The sequence below is a fragment of the Callospermophilus lateralis genome, chromosome 2 (assembly GCF_048772815.1).
Source record: "Callospermophilus lateralis isolate mCalLat2 chromosome 2, mCalLat2.hap1, whole genome shotgun sequence".
NCBI lineage: Eukaryota > Metazoa > Chordata > Mammalia > Rodentia > Sciuridae > Callospermophilus > Callospermophilus lateralis.
Window position 1 is genome coordinate 113344489 of NC_135306.1, and position 20098 is coordinate 113364586.

The window sequence follows — 20098 nt, forward strand, 5'->3', positions numbered from 1 at the left end:
TCCATGGGATTATTTCTGGGACAATTAAAGACAAAGAGAATGAAGATGAGATGCAAAGCGAAGAGAGTGAGATGTGAAGAATGATCATACCATTCCTGGAGCTAGTCTGTGTGTAATAATAAGTATTTTTATATTTTAGGCATGGTTGGGTTATGCTTTCTGTTAATCATGGCTGAACACAAGAGTAATAAACATATAATTATCATGATGTTCTAAAACAGTCACCTAATTTTCTCTGTAAAGGTATAGATTGTAAATATTTTGGAATCTGCAGGCTATCCTGCCTCTGTCAGAACTGCTCCATTCTGCACTGTAGTGCAAAAGCAGTCACAGACAACATGTAAAATGATTGTGTTACATTTTAATAAAACTTTACAAATGAACAAGGAAATTGTATTTCATATAATTGACACACATCAGAAATAGTATTCTTCTTTTGATCCCCCTGCAAATATTTTTAAACATGCAAAAACAATTTTTAAATCACAAAACCCCAAAAATGTGGCGGACATATTTGGCCCTGGGCCTACTTTAATGAGGCCTGATTTAAAACAAAAAAAAATGGTAGAATTCATCAAAAATACCTCTAAGGTTCAGAGGAAAACTAGTACAAACTAGAAATAGAAGAAAATTCCCATAATGAGAAAATTGATCTAACAGAAAACTACAAGCTTCATCACTTCCTGAGTGAAGCACAACAAACATTCCTTACCAAGTCAGATAACAGAGCTGAGAACCTCTCACTTGCTCTATCTACTGGTGCACTGTAGTACATGTCGGAAGGGAATAGAATAATTCCTCCTATTTCATCATTCCCTTAGGAAAACACCAAGATCCTAAGTAGAAGAATTTAAAAGGGGGCACCACAAGCTCAATATACAAAACCTAACAGCCTCTGTAACTGTAAAAATAGATATTAGATAACATAGTTAAAATTGCATGGTATCTTTGTGTACATATTTTGCATATCTTTCATTGTATTAAATCCTAGGTTTTGTATCTTTTATAGCTCTACTATTATATTTTTCTAGAACATTTTATTTTTAAAAAATATGCACAAAACTCAAAAGTGCAGTTCGGTAAAAGATCAAAAATAAATGTATGTGTAACCAAATGATTAGTATTAAATGCAACAGAAGATGTATCACAATACCACATAAAACTAAATGACTATATAGTTCTATAGATTAAATAGAATTTTATGAGTCTTAAAGATCGTGTGTGCACAAGATTATATGCAATTTGATAATATGATTCTAAAATTTCTAAAAAAAGGTACATGGCTGAAAATAATAAAGATACTTCTGAAAAAGAATAAAATAACTTACTTTTCCAAATATCAAGAATTACCTTAAAGCTAGAATCACAACAGTGTGGCACTGGTGCAATGAAAAACCAAAGACCAATGAAACAGAATCGAGGGAGCGGAAGAGGCCCTGCAAACACAGTTGCTCCATAACACAGGGAGCCATGAGGAAAAGACAGTAAATTGCATAAATGTTATTGGAAAATAGGATAACCATGTGTGAAAAATAAAGCAAAATTGGACCCTCACATTACACCATCCTCAAAAAATAAATTAGTATCCAGGGAGATCACGAACTAATGTAAAAAGGAAAAAGTAAAGCTTATTAAAGTGTGCTTCTAACATTATCTATGCTAAGGTCATTTTTTTTAATACCTGAACATTCTAGTATCCATGCCTGGTCCTAGTGCACACGACTGGTTCACAGCTGGGTCACCTTCGACTCTCCACTGGAGTCTAACAGCACCTCACCAACCAGGAAGCCTAGTTCACCCCTCACTGTCTTGCATGCCATGGTAAGGCCACACTCCCCTAAACATTTCTAATCATTGACTAAATTTCTAACTTGTATCTCATGCACCAGCAGAAAACACTTCACAAACTCACCCAGCTCCTCACATCTCAGTGTGAGTAACACAGTGAGAAATTATTCTTAGACTGTTGACAATAATATAGAAAAATATCATCATTACTTCAAAATATGCTTTCTTAGACTGAGTTCAAAAAGCACTAATCAAAAGGGAAAACACTGGTCAGTATTAATGTATTAAAATGAGGAACTACCTATCAAAAGATACTGTTAAAAGAGTAAGAAAAACACTCAAAGCTATGAAAAATATTTGTAATACATAGAATAAAGGATTCTCTTTTCTGTTTTCAGACTGACAATGTGAAATTCGTATTAACAAACTGGACTAAATATATGTAAAATTTTTACATCAATCCCTAAGATACTATAAAGCAAAAGATAAATGACAATTAGATAGAGATATTTGCAATCTATGTCTTAGGCAAAAAACTAATATGCTTAATATATAGAAAAATCTTAATTACAAAGATCCAGAGAAAGTGCTGAGGAATCCTATAGACCAAATTATATTATCATAGAGTGTGCATGTATGAGTATATAACAACACATCCCCTAATTATGTACAACTTTCTTCAATGTTCTATACTTTATATTGTGGAGGTCTTTCACCTCCTTGGTTAGATTCATTCCTAGTTATTTTATGGGTTTTGGAGGCTATTTTGAATGAAATTCTTTTCCTGATTACTTTCTCAGCAGATTCATTGTTGGTATATAAAAAGATTACTAATGTTTGTACATTGATTTTGTTACTTTGCCAAATTTGTATATTAGCTCTAGCAGTCTTTTGATGGAGTAAGGATCTTCTATGTATAGGATCAATTGCAAATAGTGATAATTTGAGTTCTGATTTTTCTACTTTTAGCCATTTTAGTTCCTTTCTCTTACCTAATTTACTACAAAAAAACAGGAACAGTGAGAGTAGACATCATGTCTTGTTTCATATTTCAAACAAAATGCTTTCTGTTTTCCCCCGTTTACTGATATTGGCTTTGGAATTGTCACATACCTTTATGGTGGTGAGGTTGGTTCCTTCTATCCTTAGTTTCTTCAGTATTTTTATCATGAATGAGTGGTGAATTTTGTCTACGACCTTGTCTACATCTATTGAGATGACTAAGTGATTTTTGTCCTTACTTCTATTTATATGATAAATTATATTTATTGATATGTGTATGCTGAACCATCCTTACATCTCTGGGATAAAACCAACTTGCTTGTGATATATAATCTTCTTAATATTTGTTGATCATGATTTCTTAATATTGTATTAAGAATTTTTGCATATAAATTCATTAGGAATACTGGTCTATACCTTCATTTCCTTGATGTGTGCTCATCTGGTTTTTGTATAATTGTGATACTGATTTCATAAAGTGAATTTTGAAATGTTCCATTAATTTCTATTTCATGAACTAATTTTTTTTTTTTCATGAACTAATTTGAGGAGTATTATCATTAGTTCTTCTTTAAAAATCTGGTAGAATTCAGCTGAGAATCTATTGGATTCTAAACTTTTCCTTGCTGAAAGGCTTTTTATTTCTGCTTCTATCTTATTATATGTTATTGATCTTTCATCTTTTTTTATATATTGGTCCTTTTCAGTTATACATAAAAATAGGATCCATTTTGACATATAAAAGTATGAGATATATTTTCAGATTCTATTTTTGGCAGATCATATGTGTCTAGAAATTTATTTATTTATTTTAGGTTTTCTAATTTTTTGGAATATATGTTTTCAAAATAGTCCCTAAAGATCTGCTTTTTCTATGATGCCTGTGGTGATTTCTCCTTTTTAATATTGAATGTTGTTATTCTGGGGTTTCTCTCTTTTCTTTTTATTATTCTGGCTAAGGGCTTATCAATCTTGTTGAATTTTTCAAAGAACCAACTCTTTTGTTTCATTGATCCTTGTATTTTTTATCTCAATTTAATTGATTTCAGCACTGATATTAATTATCTCCTTCCTTCTACTGGTGTAGGAATTCATTTATACTTTTTCACAAGCCTTGAGATGTATCATTAGAGATCTTTCTGATTTTCTTATGTAGGCACTCGTAGCTATAAACATTCCTCTTAGAACCACATACATAGTGTTTCAGAGGTTCTAGTATGCTGTATAACTTTTCTCTTGAGTCTAAGAATTTTTTAAACTTTCACATGATTTCTTCTATCATTCCTCCATCATTCAAAAGTCATTGTCCTATCTCCATGTTTATATAGTTTCTGTAGGTTTTGTCATGTTGATTTCTAATTTTATTCCATTATGATCTGATAGGATGCAAAGAATTATATCTTTTTTTTTTGCATTTGCTAACAGTTGCTTTGTGGCCTAATATATGGTCTATTTTGAAGAAGGTTCCATGAGCCACTAAGAAGGATGTGTACTCAGCTGTTATTGGATGAAATATTCTATAGATGTCTGTTACAGTCCTTTGATTTATAATATTTTCTATGGCCAAAGAGACTTATTGAGTTTATGCTTGGATGACGTATGTAATAGCAAGAATGGTGTGTTGAAATCACTCAGTATTATTGTACTGGTATCTATCTAAGGCTTCCACTTGAATAGTGTCTCTTTTATGTAATTAGTTTCACCCATATTTGGGGCATAAACATTTATTATTGTCGTATCTTCTTATTGGATTATTCCCTTTAGCAGTATGAAGTGACCTTCTTTGTTTCTTCTTATTAATTTTGATTTGAAGTCTGCTTTGTCAGATAGGAGAGCAGTACTCCTGCTTGTTTGGGATACTTTATTTGCATGATACATCACTTTCAAATTTTTCTGTCTTTGCCTGAGTCTCTTACAAACAACATATAGTTGGTTCTTGTTTTATAATTTCCTCTGCCAGCCTATCTTCTAATTAGAGAGTTGAGACCATCTACATTCAATGTTATTATAGAAAGATGTTTATTAAATCTTGTTATTATTATTTATTTCTAATGTTTAATTTGGCCCCATGTCTCATTTGCTAAGCTAGTCTTCAAAGGAGATTTGTTCATTTGTGAGCTCTGCAGTTTAGGTTTTTGTTTTGTTCTGTTTTTATTTCTTCTGAGTGGAATGTTTCTTTAAATAAGATCTGTAGTGTCAGTCTAGTAGATACCAATTCTTCTAATTTCTGCTTATGTTGAAAAGTTGTTTTTTGTTTTTGTTGTTTTGTTTTTCCTTCTTTGATTTTTAAGAATTGCTTTGCTGGATACAGCCATTTTGGTCATTGCTTTCTTTGAGGAATTTGAGCACATGATTCCAAGTTCCCCTGGTTTTTAGAGTAGTGGCTAAAAAGTCAAAAGTGATTCTTATTGCCTTGCCTTGAAATGTGGCACTTTTTAGGGTGGACTTTTTAAAGTGGACCTGATTTTCTTCTCTTGAGGATTTTAAATTATATCCTTGTCTGTAAGTTAGAAATTCAATCATGATGTGCCATGGAAAGGTTCTTTTTTGCTCCTCTGTATTTGGAATTCTGAATGTATCCTGTATCTGAATGTCCATTTCATTCTCAAAGTTCGAAATTTTTCTGTTTTTATTTCCCTGAAGAGGTTATTCATTCCATCAATTTGCATCTCACAACACTTCTTGATTAAAATGATTCTTAAATTTCATAACTTAATGTTGTCCCAGAGTGCTTGCATATTCAAGCTTTTTAATACTGTCTAAATATTCAAGGCTGGCCATTTTGTCTTCCAGCTCTGAAATTCTGTCTTTACCATGGTCTACACAAATGAACATTTTGATTTAGTGTATTGCTCATTTCCAAGATTTCTGTTTTTCTTTTTTGATATTTCTATCTCATTGAATTTCTCATTCATCTCCTGTACTGACTTCCTTAATTAAGTTGTTTTTCTGTTTTTTTTTTAATTTATTGACCATATTTATAATGATTCTTTTTAATTCTTTATCTGATATTTCATACACTTCAATATCTTTGGGGTCAGTTACTGGTGAATTTTGTACTTTAGGAGGCATCATGTCACATTCTTTCATATTTCTTGTATTCCTGTGTTGGGTTTTATACATTTGTTGGGATTGATTTCCACTTTTATGTGTGAGCCGGTTTAGGGCACAGTCTTTACTTGCTGAAGTGTCCTAGGGTGATCTAGATTAAGACCCTCTTGTATGTGTAGTATGCACAGGCTTTTTATAAGTTCTCCATATTTTTTCTATAACTATGGACATCTGTAGGTGGAACCTGAGTTTGGACCCCTTACGTTTCTATTTAGGGCCTGGTAATTAGTTTGGTGTTCTGACTCTTCTATCTTTGTATTAAAGTATAGCTGACATTTGAGTGTCATTAATATGTGTGTGGAGCAAGATGTACTGTATTTCCATTGAGTTTAGTTTAGCAGCAGAATCTCTATCCTGTGAGCTGGTAGTGTCCCTATAGATTCCCAAACCTCACAGAATATAACCCTAACCCAAACCTCACAAACAACATACAGCATTACTATAAATATTCGGTTATTACTGTGACAGCTACAATATTATTACCATGAGAAAAAAAAGGAATAGTAGGGTCAGCAATTTCCCAAAGCACGAACAATGAATAACCATAAACTAGATCTGGCATTAAAGCAAACAAGAGGGGTCAGCTATGTTATCGACAACAGTAAGAATTTCCAGGAGGATAAATAGTGGTGACAGGAGTTATATAAAGAAATTAGTTCTAAAAGATGGTAAAAATACAGTTAATTAAGAGAAAAAAAATGTGATAGGAAGATAGAACAGAGTTTACAATTCTCAAGAGTGAATAGAGAGAAGGCAGAAGATGATTATTTTAGGAAGGAGGAGAAAAAAAGTAAAGAAAAATAGAGAACATGAGGATTTGGCTGTTAGCAGAAGAAAAAAAAGAGAGGAAAAAAATGAATGAAACAAAACAAAAATATGCAAACCCAAACCCCAACCATCAAAAGACAAGACAAGGAAAAATAACTACATGTTTAAAAATATAAAAATGAGGAGAAAATGATCAAATATGTATATATGTCCATAAAGAAAGCAGCACAACAAAAACACCAATAAGAAAATGTAAAAGATTCTCAATGAAAAATGAAGGCATCATCTCCACTGAAATAATCAAAATATTCAATGAAAATGGATGGTCACTGCCTATATACAACTGTCTTTCTGTTTTTTTCTTGGGAGGGAGGGAGGAAGAGAGAGACAGAAAAGGAATGACAGAACATGTAAGGGCTAGATACTAACACTTTCTTCTTTTTGTGTTGCTCTCTGAGCTGCCAGTTGGAGTTATCTAAGACTGAAGAGTTGCCTAAGAGCTGACAGAAATAGCTCTCAGTTTCTGTCCTCACCAGTATAAGGTTGGATATAGTGGGAAGTACTGTCTGTTGGGAGTTTTTTCTGCAAAGACCATATCTGTGTACTCCCAGGGTGATGCAGAGTTCTAGGGAAAGGGGACTTCTGGAAGCCAAGGATTAGGTCTAATCAGGCCTAAGGGGCTTCATTGGATGGTATCTTCTCTGGAGAGATTAGATCAACACATCCTTATGGATTGACAGTTGCCAATCTCTGTCAGTATCCTGGATCTCAGGATACTCAAGAATCATAATTGTCACTCTGATCCAGAACCACCTCTGCCAACTGGCAGACCCATACTGGAGCCCAGGCTTGGGCCTAGGACCACCCCTCCCTCTGCCATCCACCTGTACGCACCCAAGGCCAAGTATAGGCCCAGGATGGCCCTGCCAAGCAGCAGACCCATGCTGGATCCCAGGCACCAGCCAGGACTGCCCCCACCAACCAGCAGACCCACGCTTGAGCCCAGACCCAGGCCTAGGACCACCCTGCCAACCCAGCAGGAGCCTACGCCAAACTTAGGACCAGGACTACCCTGCTAACCTATAGACCCATGCCAGAGCCCAGGCCTAGCCCATCTCCATCTTGGGACACTGCAGCCATCATCACAGCCCTCCCCATTCAATAGCCTCGATTTTGACAACAGACAGAGCCTGGAGACAGCTGTATGTCCAAACAGGCAATCCCTCATTTCAGCCCCATATCTGAAAATGGTTTCACCCATCTTGGGACATCCCCACTGCTATTTGAGTTACCTCCGCAATTGCTACTACCACCATTAGTTGCAGTAGCACTTATCGTGGAACACCAGCCAGGACCAGAAGCCCAACACCAAATTGAGGTACAGGTAATCTTCAGGGACACTACAAGATTATAGGGTGAAATCTGTAATACCTCAGATCTGCACTACAAGAAAGGAAGACACATAGACAACATGAAGAAACAAGGGAAGAAAGTGCCCAAAACAAACCAAGACACTACAATAATAGAATACATGGACAGTGCAGTTGATGAAATGTCAGAGAAGGAGTTCAGAATGTACATAATTAAAATGATCTGCAAATTAAAGAATAACATAAGTGAACAAATATAGGCAAAAATTGATTACTGCAACAAAGAGATAAGAGAGAAAATACAGGTAGCAAAAGGTTACTTCAAGAAATAGAGATTCTAAAAAAAAAAAATCAGAAGTCCTTGAAATAAAGGAAACAATAAATCAAATAAAAAAAACTCAATAGAAAGCATCACCAACAGACTAGATCACTTGGAAGACAGAACCTTAGATAATGAAGACAAAATATACAATCTTGAAAATAAAGTTGACCACACAGTAAAGATGGTAAGAAAGCATAAACAGAATATTGAAGAAATAGGGGATAGCATAAAAAGACCAAATATAAGATTTATTGGGATAGAGGAAGGCACAGAGATTCAAACCAAAGGAATGCACAATCTATTCAATGAAATAACATCATAAAATTTCCCAAATATGAGGAATGAATTGGAAAATCAAAAACAAGAGGCTTATAGGACACCAAATGTACAAAATTATAACAGATCTACACCAAGGCACATTATAATGAAAATGCCTAGCATACAAAATAAGAACAGAATCTTAAAGGCCACAAGAGAGAGGAATCAGATCACATATAGGGGGAGAGAAATTTGTATCTTGGCAGATTTGTCAACCCAGACCCTCAAAGCCAGGAGATCTTGGAATAACATATACCAAGCTCTGAAACAAAATAGATGCCAACCAAGAATCATATATCCAGCAAAATTAAGCTTTAGATTTGATGACAAAATAAAATCTTCCATGATGAACAAAAGTAAGAGAATTTTCAGCAAGAAAGCCTGCACTACAGAACATTCTCAGCAAAATATTGCACAAGGAGAAAAAAAAACAATAAAAATCGGCAAAGGGAGGAACTACACTAAAAGAAGGGCAATCAAAGGTGAAACCAAGTCAAGTTAAAAACCAAAAATAAACCAAAGTGGCTGGGAATATAAGTCATATTTCAATAATAACCCTGAATGATAATGGCCTAAACTCACCAATCAAAAAAGACTTAGATTGACAGACAAGATTTTAAAAAAATACCCAACGATATGCTGCCTTGAAGAGACTCATCTCACAGGAAAAGACATCCACAGACTGAAGGTGAAAGGGTGGGTATAAGCATACCACTCACAAGGACCAAATAAACAAGCAGGGGTATCCATACTAATATCAGATAAAGTGGACTTCAAACCAAAGCTATTGAAAAGGGAAAAATAAAGACATTTCATGCTTCTTAAGGGATTCATATATCAACAAGCATAACAATCATAAATATTTATTCCCCAAACAATGGGGCATCTATGTATATCAAACAAACCCTTCTCAATTACAAGAACCAAACAGACCACAACACAATAATACTGGGTGACTTTAAAACACCTTTCTCACCACTGGATAGATCTTCCCAAAAAAACTAAACAAAGAAACTATATAACTCAAAAATACAACTAATAAGTTAGACTTAACAGACATATATAGAATTTTCTCTCAGGAGAACATGGCTCCTTCTCTAAAATAGACCATTGTTATGCCACAAAGCAAGTCTTAGCAAATACAAAAAAATAGAGATACTACAATGCATTCTATCTGACCATAATGGAATGAAATTAAAAATCAATGATAAAATTAAAAATAGAAGCTCCTCCAATATCTGGAGACTAAATAGTATGCTATTGAATAATGCATGGAAAACAGAAGACATCAGGGAGGAGATTAAAAAAAATTCTTGGAGGTAAATGAGAACTCTGATAAAACTTATCAAAATCTATGAGACACTATGAAGGTAGTGCTAAAAGCAAAGTTCACTGCATGGAGTTCATTCATTAAAAAAAGAAAAAGTCAACAAATAAATGACCTGATATTACAGCTCAAAGCCCTAGAAAAAGAGGAACAAACCAACACCAATAGTAGTAGAAAACAAAAAATAATTAAAATCAGGGCATAAATTCATGAAATTGAAACAAAAGAAACAATTCAAAAAATTGACAAAATAAAAAGCTGGTTCTTTGAAAAGATAAATAAAATTGAGAAACCCTTATTCACCCTAACCAAAAGAGAGAGAACTGAAATTACTAAAATTCATGAGGACAAAGAAAAGTTCATGACAAACACTATTGAAATAAATAAGACAATTAAAAACTATTTCAAAAATTTATACTCCAGTAAAATAGAAAAACTCAAAGACACTGACAAATTTCTAGAGGTATATGACCAACCCAAACTGAGTCAAGAGGAAACACACAATTTAAAAGATCAATTTTAAGCAAGGAAACAGAAAAAGCCATTAAAAGCTTACCAACCAAGAAAAAGCCAGGACCAGACAGATTCACAGCTGAGTTCTACAAAACATACAAAGAAGAATTAGTACCAATACTCCTCAAATTATCCCATCAAATAGAACAGGAGGGAATGCTTCCAAATTCATTCTATGAAGCTAGTACCATCCTGATACAAAAAAACCAGCCACAAACACATCAAGGAAAGAAAGTTTAAGACCAATATTCCTGATAAACACTGATGTAAAAATTCCCAATAAAATTCTGGCAAAACACACACAAAAACATATTTTAAAAAATAATGCACCATGATCAAGTGGGATTCATCCCAGGGATGCAAGGTTGGTTCAACATATGGAAAGCAATAAATATAATTCATCACATCAATAGACTTAAAGATGAGAATTATATGATTTTATCAATTGACGCAGAGAAAGCAATTGATAAAATATAGCACCATTTCATGTTCAAAACACTAGAAAAACTAGGGATAGTAGGAGCATACCTCAAAATTGTAAAAGCTATCTATATAAAAGCTAAACCCAAAATCATCATTCTAGATAGAAAAAAATTGGAAGCATTCCCTCTAAAAACTAGAACAAGACAGGCATATCCTCTTTTACCACCTCTATTCAACATAGTCCTTGAAACTCTAACCAGAGTAATTAGACACATGAAAGAAATTAAACAGATATGAATAGGAAAAGAAGAATTCAAACTATCATTAGTTGCTTGACATGATTCTGTACATAGAGAATCCAAAAAATTCTACCAGAAAACTTCTAGAATTAATAAATGAATTCAGAAAAGTAGCAGGATATAAAATCAATACCCATGAATGAAATTCATTTTTATACATCACTGATGAATCCTCTGAAAGAGAAACTAGCAAAACTACCCCATTCACAATAATTTTAAAAAAATACTTGGGCATCAACTTAACAAAATAGGTGAAAGACCTCTACAATAAAAACACAGAACACTAAAGAAAGAAATTTTAAAAGACCTTAGACGATGGAAAGATCTCTCATGCTCTTGGATAGGAAAAATTAATATTGTCAAAATGGCCATACTTTCCAAAGTTTCAATGTGATTCCAGTTAAAATCCCAACATCATTCCTTATAGAAATAGAAAATGCAATCATGAAATTTATTTGGAAAAATAAGAGACCCAGAATAGTCAAACCAATCCTAAGCAAGAAGTGTGAAGCAAGAAGCATCACAACACCAGACCTTAATATATACAACAAAGCTATAGTAACAAAAACAGCATGGTACTGGCACCAAAATAGACATGTAGACCAATGGTACAGAACAGAAGACATAGAGACATAAATACAGTTATCTCATAAATAGACAAAATACACATAAATACAGTTATCTCATACTAGACAAAGAAACTGACAATATACATTGGAGAAAACATACCCTCTTCAACAAATGGTGCTAGCAGATCTGGAAATCCATTTACAGCAAAATAAAACTAAACCCCTCTCTCTAACCATGCACAAAACTCAACTCAAAGTGGATCAAGGACCTACAAATTCGTCCAGAGACTCGGTGTGCCTAATAAAGGAAAAAGTAGGCCCAAATCTTCATGTCAGATTAGGCCCCAACTTCCTTAACAAGACTCCTAAAGTGCAAGAAATAAAATCAAGGACTAATAAGCAGGGTGGATTCAAACTAAAATACTTCTTCTCAGCAAAAGAAAAAAAATCATTGAGGTGAAGAAAGAGCCCACATTTTAGGAACAAATTTTTGCCACATGCACCTCAGAGCACTAATCTCTAGGATATATAAAGAACTCAAAACACTTAACACCAAAAAAAAAACAAACAACCCAATCAAAAAGTAGGCTAAGAAGCTGAACAGACTTCTCAGGAGATATACAATAAATCAACAAATATGTGAAGAAACATACAACATCTCTACTAATGCAAATCAAAACAAAGATTTCATCTTACACCAGTTAGAAGGCATCTATTAAGAGTACAAACAACAATAAGTGTTGACAAGGATGTGAGGGAAAAGGCACACTCATACATTTCTGGTGGGACTGTAAATTGAAGCAACCACTCTGGAATGCAGTATGGAGAATCCTTGGAAAACTTGGAATGGATCCACCATTTGACCCAGCTATCTCACTCCTTGGTCTATACCCAAAGGAGTTAAAATCAGCCTACTATAATAAGACAGCCCCATCGATGTTTATAGCAACTCAATTCACAATAGCTAAACAGTGGAAGTAACCTAGATGCCCTTCAACAGATGAATGGATAAAGAAACTGTGGAATACACACACACACACACACACACACATACACACACACATACAATGGAATATTACTCAACATTAAAAGAGAATAGAATTATGGCATTTACAGGTAAATGGATGGAGTTGGAGAATATCATGCTATGCAAAGTAAGCCAATCCCAAAAAACCAAAGGTTGAATATTCACTCTGATAAGTGGATGCTGATTCATAATGCAGGGGGCGGGGCATGAGAAAAAATGAAAGAACTTTGATTGGGCAAGGGAGAGAAAGGGGAGGGGAGGGAGTATGGTACAGGAAACATGGTGGAATGTGATGGACATTATTACCCTAGGTACGTGTATAACTACACATAAGGTATGACAATCCTTAGTGTACAGAGAAATGAAAAGTTGTGATGCATTGTGTACAATGAACCAAAATGCATTCTTCCATCATATATATCTAATTAAAATAAACAAATAAATTTTAAAAAAGAATTATATCTATAAGAGGCATTCTGCAAAATAATCTATGCCTTGAACATGGCCTTCCCAAGCTTAGTCCCTGAGTGTATTCACACCTGCCTGTTGAGATTCTCCACCCACTTCAGATAGTCACAGGTGCTGCCAGACTCAAAAGAAAAGTGAGTTAGGTTCCCTCTTATTTTCTGATATATACCCCTGGCACAATCTTCTCTGTGCCTAATTTGATTACAAGACAGTTTGGCATTGTTGATTATGATTGCCTAGCTCCACAGCTTCAGTGTGTCCAGCTCAAGGTGGCTCTCCCTCAGCCCTCCACAATCAGTTGAGAAACACAGGGCACTTTTCAGTCACCAGTTTAAAGTACAACCATAAAATCAGCTAAGTTCAGGCTACTTTTCTGGTCTCAGATTTCTTTGTACTAAATCTGTTCATTGTATTTCACTCAGTTATCCCTTTCCTCTGTGGTGAACAAGTGTCTCTGCCATAACCAGTTGAATCCAATGTACTCATTCTTCTTTGTTCAATATACTGGAACTTATGATTTTCTAAGACATTCTGATTGTCCAGTGTTGAATTTTAGAGAAATTCTTCTTTCAACCATCTTGCTGAGAAAGCAGTACTTCCGATGCTTGAATTCTAAGCCATGGAGCAACTAAGAGTCCAACCTTCCTCTAATCCTATACTTATTCTTTGGCCTCAGAATTTAGAACTCTGCAAATCACACTGACACATAGAAACACCCACTCCTGTCCCCGCTCCCCCACCTCAAAAAAAAAAAAAATACTACAGAAATTGCAACTATCATTAATTAAGGTCAGAGTTGGGTCTAGAATCCAGGTGAGAGAATCCTAGTCCAGTTAGTCTAGTTATTAACCCAAGAGTGCAGCAGCAATAACTCAGAATCAACTAACAGATATTTGCAGTCCTACCCAGGAAACCATCATTACGTGCCCCTCTGTGTCCCTCGGTTCTGCTCCTATCACTGAGGACTACAGACTCTCTTGGGATCTCTTGCATTGCAAGAAAGCTTATCCTCTCGATAAAAAAAAAAAAAAAAAAAAAAAAAAAAGGAAATGGGTAGGACTTGGGCTCCAAGTTCCAAGGACATTTCCCAATGGAGGGAGAGTTTTAAATCCTGACCTCTATTAAAAGAATAAACTCCTTGGGACCTGAATTTTCTTAAATACAAAATCAAGCGTCTAGTGATGACCTTCAACATCACATTCCAAAATGGTGGGTCTCCTGGTTATACAAAGTATTGCATTACTGAGGTAACTACCTTCTTCAGCTCATCTTGGAGGATGCAGTAGGAAAAGATCTCTTCTGTGTTCTATTAGAAGTTTCATTCTCTGGCCAGTGTGTCTATTGGAAGAGAAAACTGAAGTAAGGTGGAAGCAGAGTGAAGGAAATAGTTATAACATTTTCTTCCAAATAACCCTCCAGCATGTCTGTTCTCAAGTCACTGGGTTAAGGCTTCATATTTAGCCCTTTACCTCTAAGGAAGTACATTACCAAGTACTGGTAACCATTTAGTACACATTTCCTACTGATGTCCTTGCTAAAAATCAGCTGGCCTTTATACTCAGAGCAAAGTGTAATCAGCATGATGAAAAATGGAAGAACTTCATCTTATTCTATTCTGGTTGTAATTATTTCCAGAAGTGTCAAGATCAGGTAGGTTAGTTTCACAAGAAGAGGTGGAAACTTTAAGGGCTGATTCTGGCAGAAACCATTTAATCCTGGGCAGGTAAATTCCTATCTTGGTTTTCTTTTCTATGACAAGACAATTAAATGTACACATGAGGGCCTTTGACATGAGTGGCTGCATAAGTCCAAATGGATGCTTTATAAACTATAAAGGACTTCACAAATGAACAGTAATACTGTTGTTATTATTATAGATGATGTACTCATATCTTTCATGCATATGGAAAAAACATAGTAGTGGAGAATATAATTTCAGGCCTTAGGGAATTTACTATGTAGTTAGTGAAATAGGTTTACTTGGGTTTCTTAATGTAAATAACATGAGTTATATTGCTCTATCCTCAAATGAGTTTAGTCTACTGTTAACAAGTTATACAAAAATAATATGTACAAAATGATCACAGAGTCCTTTAGTGAAGTTTTTCCACAGACTTACCCTCACCAGTCCAATTCAATCTGCATGGTTCGGCAAAAGAACATACATAATCTAGTATAATATTTTAAATTATTCCAGTAAGTTTTAAACATGTCCCCTCAGTTAAATGTATAATAAATCAGACATGATTATTTGCATCTGAGCACCAAACCTTTTCTCTTATCTTTATGACTAGTCAATCTTTTTTAATAAAAATGCATTATAATTATACATAGTATACATAATATTGGGGGTTTATGACATAATTATGCAAGCATGGAATGTAATTTGCTGCATTTCAGTACCCAGTACTTCCCTTTCCCTTCCTCCTTCCAACCTCATTGCCTTTTCTCTACTTCACTGATGTTTTTTCTGTATTTATAGTTTAAAAAAATAGTTAATTTTGGATATATATTAAGGTGAAATTTATTGTGGTATATTCATAAATGTACATAGGAAAGTTTAGTCCACCATTCAGATTCATTCCACCATTCCTTCCTTTTCCCTTCTCTTATCTCTCCCCCTCAATTTACTTCCTTTACTCCACTGATTTCTCTTCTATTTTGATAGTATCTAACACTTTTTCCTCCTTACTTTGGTCTAGCTTCTGCACATAAAAAGGAAAAATTTAACCCTTAACTTTCTGAGTCTGGGATATTTCATTTAGCTTATGTTCTCTGGTTCTATACATTTAGCAAAATTTGCCAATCTTTGTAATTTTATTCTCCCTTTATATTGGGATTGCCTATTTGTCTTCAGCAGTGGTCTAAAATTGTCTTTTTTTCAGAGAACACAAATTAGAAGATTCAATATTATTACTAGAGCTATTTTCTCCCAATATATCTACAGATTAAGAGCAATATAGTCCAGTTGACTTTTGGTAGATGTGCCGAAAGTGAAACATCTCTTTACTATGTAAATCTGTTATTTCACTCTTGGGTATTTACTAAAAGAAAATGAAAAGTTTTATATATACAGAGAACTATAAATTAATATTCATAGCTGCTCTATTATGCTAGCCCAAACTTGAAATAATTCAAATGTTCATAAAATGATAAAAGATAAAGATGTTATAATACAACTACAAAATGGAATACTATTCAATAATGAAAATAGAATAGTGACAAGTGCATCAACACAGATGAATCCCCAAAAACATGACCCTCACTCAAATGAGCTAGACACAGAAGATAGATTTTGCATAATTCTATTTATATGAAACTCTAGGAATACAAATCTCATTATAGCACCAAAATCAGATTTGTGATAGCCAGTGACCAAGAAGAAAAGTAGGCAGAAAGGTGAGGACAATTGATTAGGAAATGTCACAGGGAACTATTTAAGGTAATGGTTACATTATGTATGCTGTGATAGCTAAACAGGTGTGTGTACATTTGAAAACATCCATAAAATTGTGCACTTAAAATGCATTTATTTCTGTTGCATGTTAATGCTTTGTTTTGACTCGTTTTGTTTGGTACTGTGGATTGAACTCAAGGGAGGTTTACCATTGAGCTACATGCCCAGCCATTTTTACCTTTTATTCTAAGACAGGGTATCACTAAATTGCTGAGGGCCAGTTGCTGAAACTGAGACTGAATTGGAACTTGCAATTCTTCTACCTCAGCCTCCCAAGTCCCTGGGATTATAGGTTTATGCCACCGGACCTGGCTAACTTTTGTTTGTTTTTAAGCAAAGCAAATTGTAAGAAATATGTTGGAGATACATGTGCCAAGCAGCAATAGTGATGATAGAAGGAGGACCACTAACTGAAGACATACCAAATAAGCAGATATAAACATGCTGAATCACTTGGAAGAAGAAAAAAAAAAGACCCCAAAATTTCTCTCTCCTGTGACTGTTCAGTTAAGTTCATCTCCTTGACGTCATCCAGAAAGCCAGGTATCCTGAAAACTCTGCTGTCCTCAGAACATGGTCTAAACTTGAGGTTGATGGAACCTGTGGAGAGAATTTAGGAGGTCTATGACTTGAAGAGTAGGCATTATATCTTTATTTTCACTAGCTTCTAAGTGATGTTTAGCAATCTCCTCAGTTATAAATACTAGCAATGAATCACAGCATTTTAGCATTACCTATTGCCTAGTCTACAGTTTGAAATCAGAGATATTTTCATAACAAGACACAGTTTTTAAAGAATCTTAAAATGTCATCTATACTTATCACTGCTTGGAAATTAGTGCAAAAAAAAGACCTGCTGCTAAATCTGTTTTTTTGTTTTGTTTTGTTTTGTTTTTTGTTTGTGTGTGTGTGTGTATAATAATAATGAATTGTTATTTGACTATGTAGAAGAAATTCAGTTATTTAAAATGTTTATCAGGATTCCTCAATTACAAATTTCTATCTGTAGTAATGGAAGAGACAAGACTAGTAGTAACTGCACATAGACTCCAGGATGACTGGATATGAGCATAGGAGACAAATGAAGCAGAGAGTGTCCAGGGTTCTGAACAGAGATGTCACTTTGAGAAGAGAGGAAGTAGCAGAGGACTTGAGGAAGAAAAAATACTCTAATTGGACAATTTGATATTTTTCTGAGCAGAAGTGCACTGATAAATCTCTTCTCCCAGGAAGGGAGTAGGTTGCAAACCTTGCTGATCTCCATACTGCCAACATATCTGTTATGTGAGAGAGGGGGAGGGGGAGGAAGTGTCCAGGGACAAAATTCACATTTCATGTCATATCTAATTTACTTATTTTTACCAAGATATCTAGGCAAGTATATTGAACACTATTAACCATCTCTCCCTTCTTGAAGAAAAGTCCTATAAACAGTGGATATTAGACATTTTTATAGACATCAATATTTTATTAGTTCTTTGACCATCTAGAGAAACTTGTGAGCTAAATAACTTTAAAGATACCTTTACGTCATTTTTTTTTACCCAATTAAATTGAACATTCTTAAAGCACATGAATTAAAGGCATTTGGATCCATTTTTTTAATTTATGATTACTCATTATCTATGTAATTTTGACATCATATACAAGACATATGGACACATGCACATACAGACAGACAACACAATACACAGCATACACACATATAAAAGTAAAGTAGCTTTTTGCAGGTGAATTTCCATTGTAATGTTACAGATGTTTAAAAAACTCTATAGTTGAATAAAAGATAGGACTTATCAGAAAAACATTAACTAGGTGGGTAGAATCAAAATCATGAGCTAAAAAAAAAAAAAAAAAAACACCATAATCTAAGAAAAAGCAGGAGTCCTAGAAAAAAAAATGACAAAGCCAGTTAACTAGTAAAGTATCATACAATTTATTTTTTGATTCCGGCTAGGGTGAATTCAGGGAAAAAGACACTTTTTCCTTTATTTTTTCTTGGTTTTCGTACCCATCCCCTACTGAGCCTGCAGGCTTCTTCCACTTGCATTTCAATGTAAGCTCTGGCTGAGATTTGGAATGAGCTGGGGGAAATTGCTGTTCTGAGCAGAAACCTCATGCCTCATCATTTAATCATTTTTTTCGTAATTGGTTTGATTATCGAAAATTATGATACCTTATTTTTTATTATTTTTGAGAACAAAGCTACTATGTTAAGCTCCTTACTGAGATAAGATATTGGCTGTTGAGCTGGTCTGTTCATGGCTGTATTCTTTTGGGTGAATATTTGCAGGAATATTTTTCTCTCAGTGACAAACAGGTTAAATCTTTCTCCATAGGTAAGGTGAGTACAGGGGCTCAAAGTAAGGCCCCATTTTAATATCTTAAAGGCTTCCAAAGCCTGCTTATAACTCAGAGGGAGAGTAAACTTTTTGGTACTAGGCTTGTTCAGACCAAGAGGTCTAGGGTAAGATGTGAGAACACAAAAGCTGGCTGGCGGCAGTATTCACTGAGAAAACTGTCCTTTGACTCCCTACAGAGAAGCAGGAGAAGTATACCCAGGGCTCATATGTAGTGATTGGAGTTACAGGACCTATTAGAATTGACTTATGGCTCTGTCGGGCCTGCGTGGAGGAATCTGGCCTAGAAAAAAATGACAGAACTTTCCCTATCCAGAAAGTTTACTCCTCCTGGAGCCAAGACTAGCTCTTCAGTCTTTTCCTATCTCTATGCTTTTTCTTTCATTTTTTTCTTGACCTCTATTATTATTTTTTAAAAAATGTAAGTTTCGAGCCAGAGGATATCATCTAAGGACTGATTAGGGTCATATGCCAATTTGTAACTTCCTCAGAATGTTTGGGTCAGACTGGATGATAAATTTATTCTTTAAAAGTGGGTGGTGGGGCTGGGGATGTGGCTCAAGTGGTAGCGCGCTCGCCTGGCATGCGTGCGGCCCGGGTTGGATCCTCAGCACCACATACAAATAAATGTTGTGTCTGCTGAAAAACTAAAAAATAAATATTAAAATTCTCTCTCTCTCTTAAAAAAAAAAAAGTGGGTGGCCTTCTATGGATTCAGGATTTAGGGTGGTGTGTTTTTATTGTCTCCCTGAGTCTTTTCATGAAAATAGAAGGACTTTCCTGAAGGCCTTCTATAATAATTTTCTAGGCATACTGCTCATCATTTGGATTATTTGGGAATTGCTGATGCTCTAGATGGATAATTAGGTTTGTTTCTAGTTGTGCTCTGGGGGCATGGGCAAGATGTAGGTCTTCCCCAAATTGTCTAGCTGCTATTAGTGTGGCTTACTTTTTATTAGAGACTAAAGTTGCATTA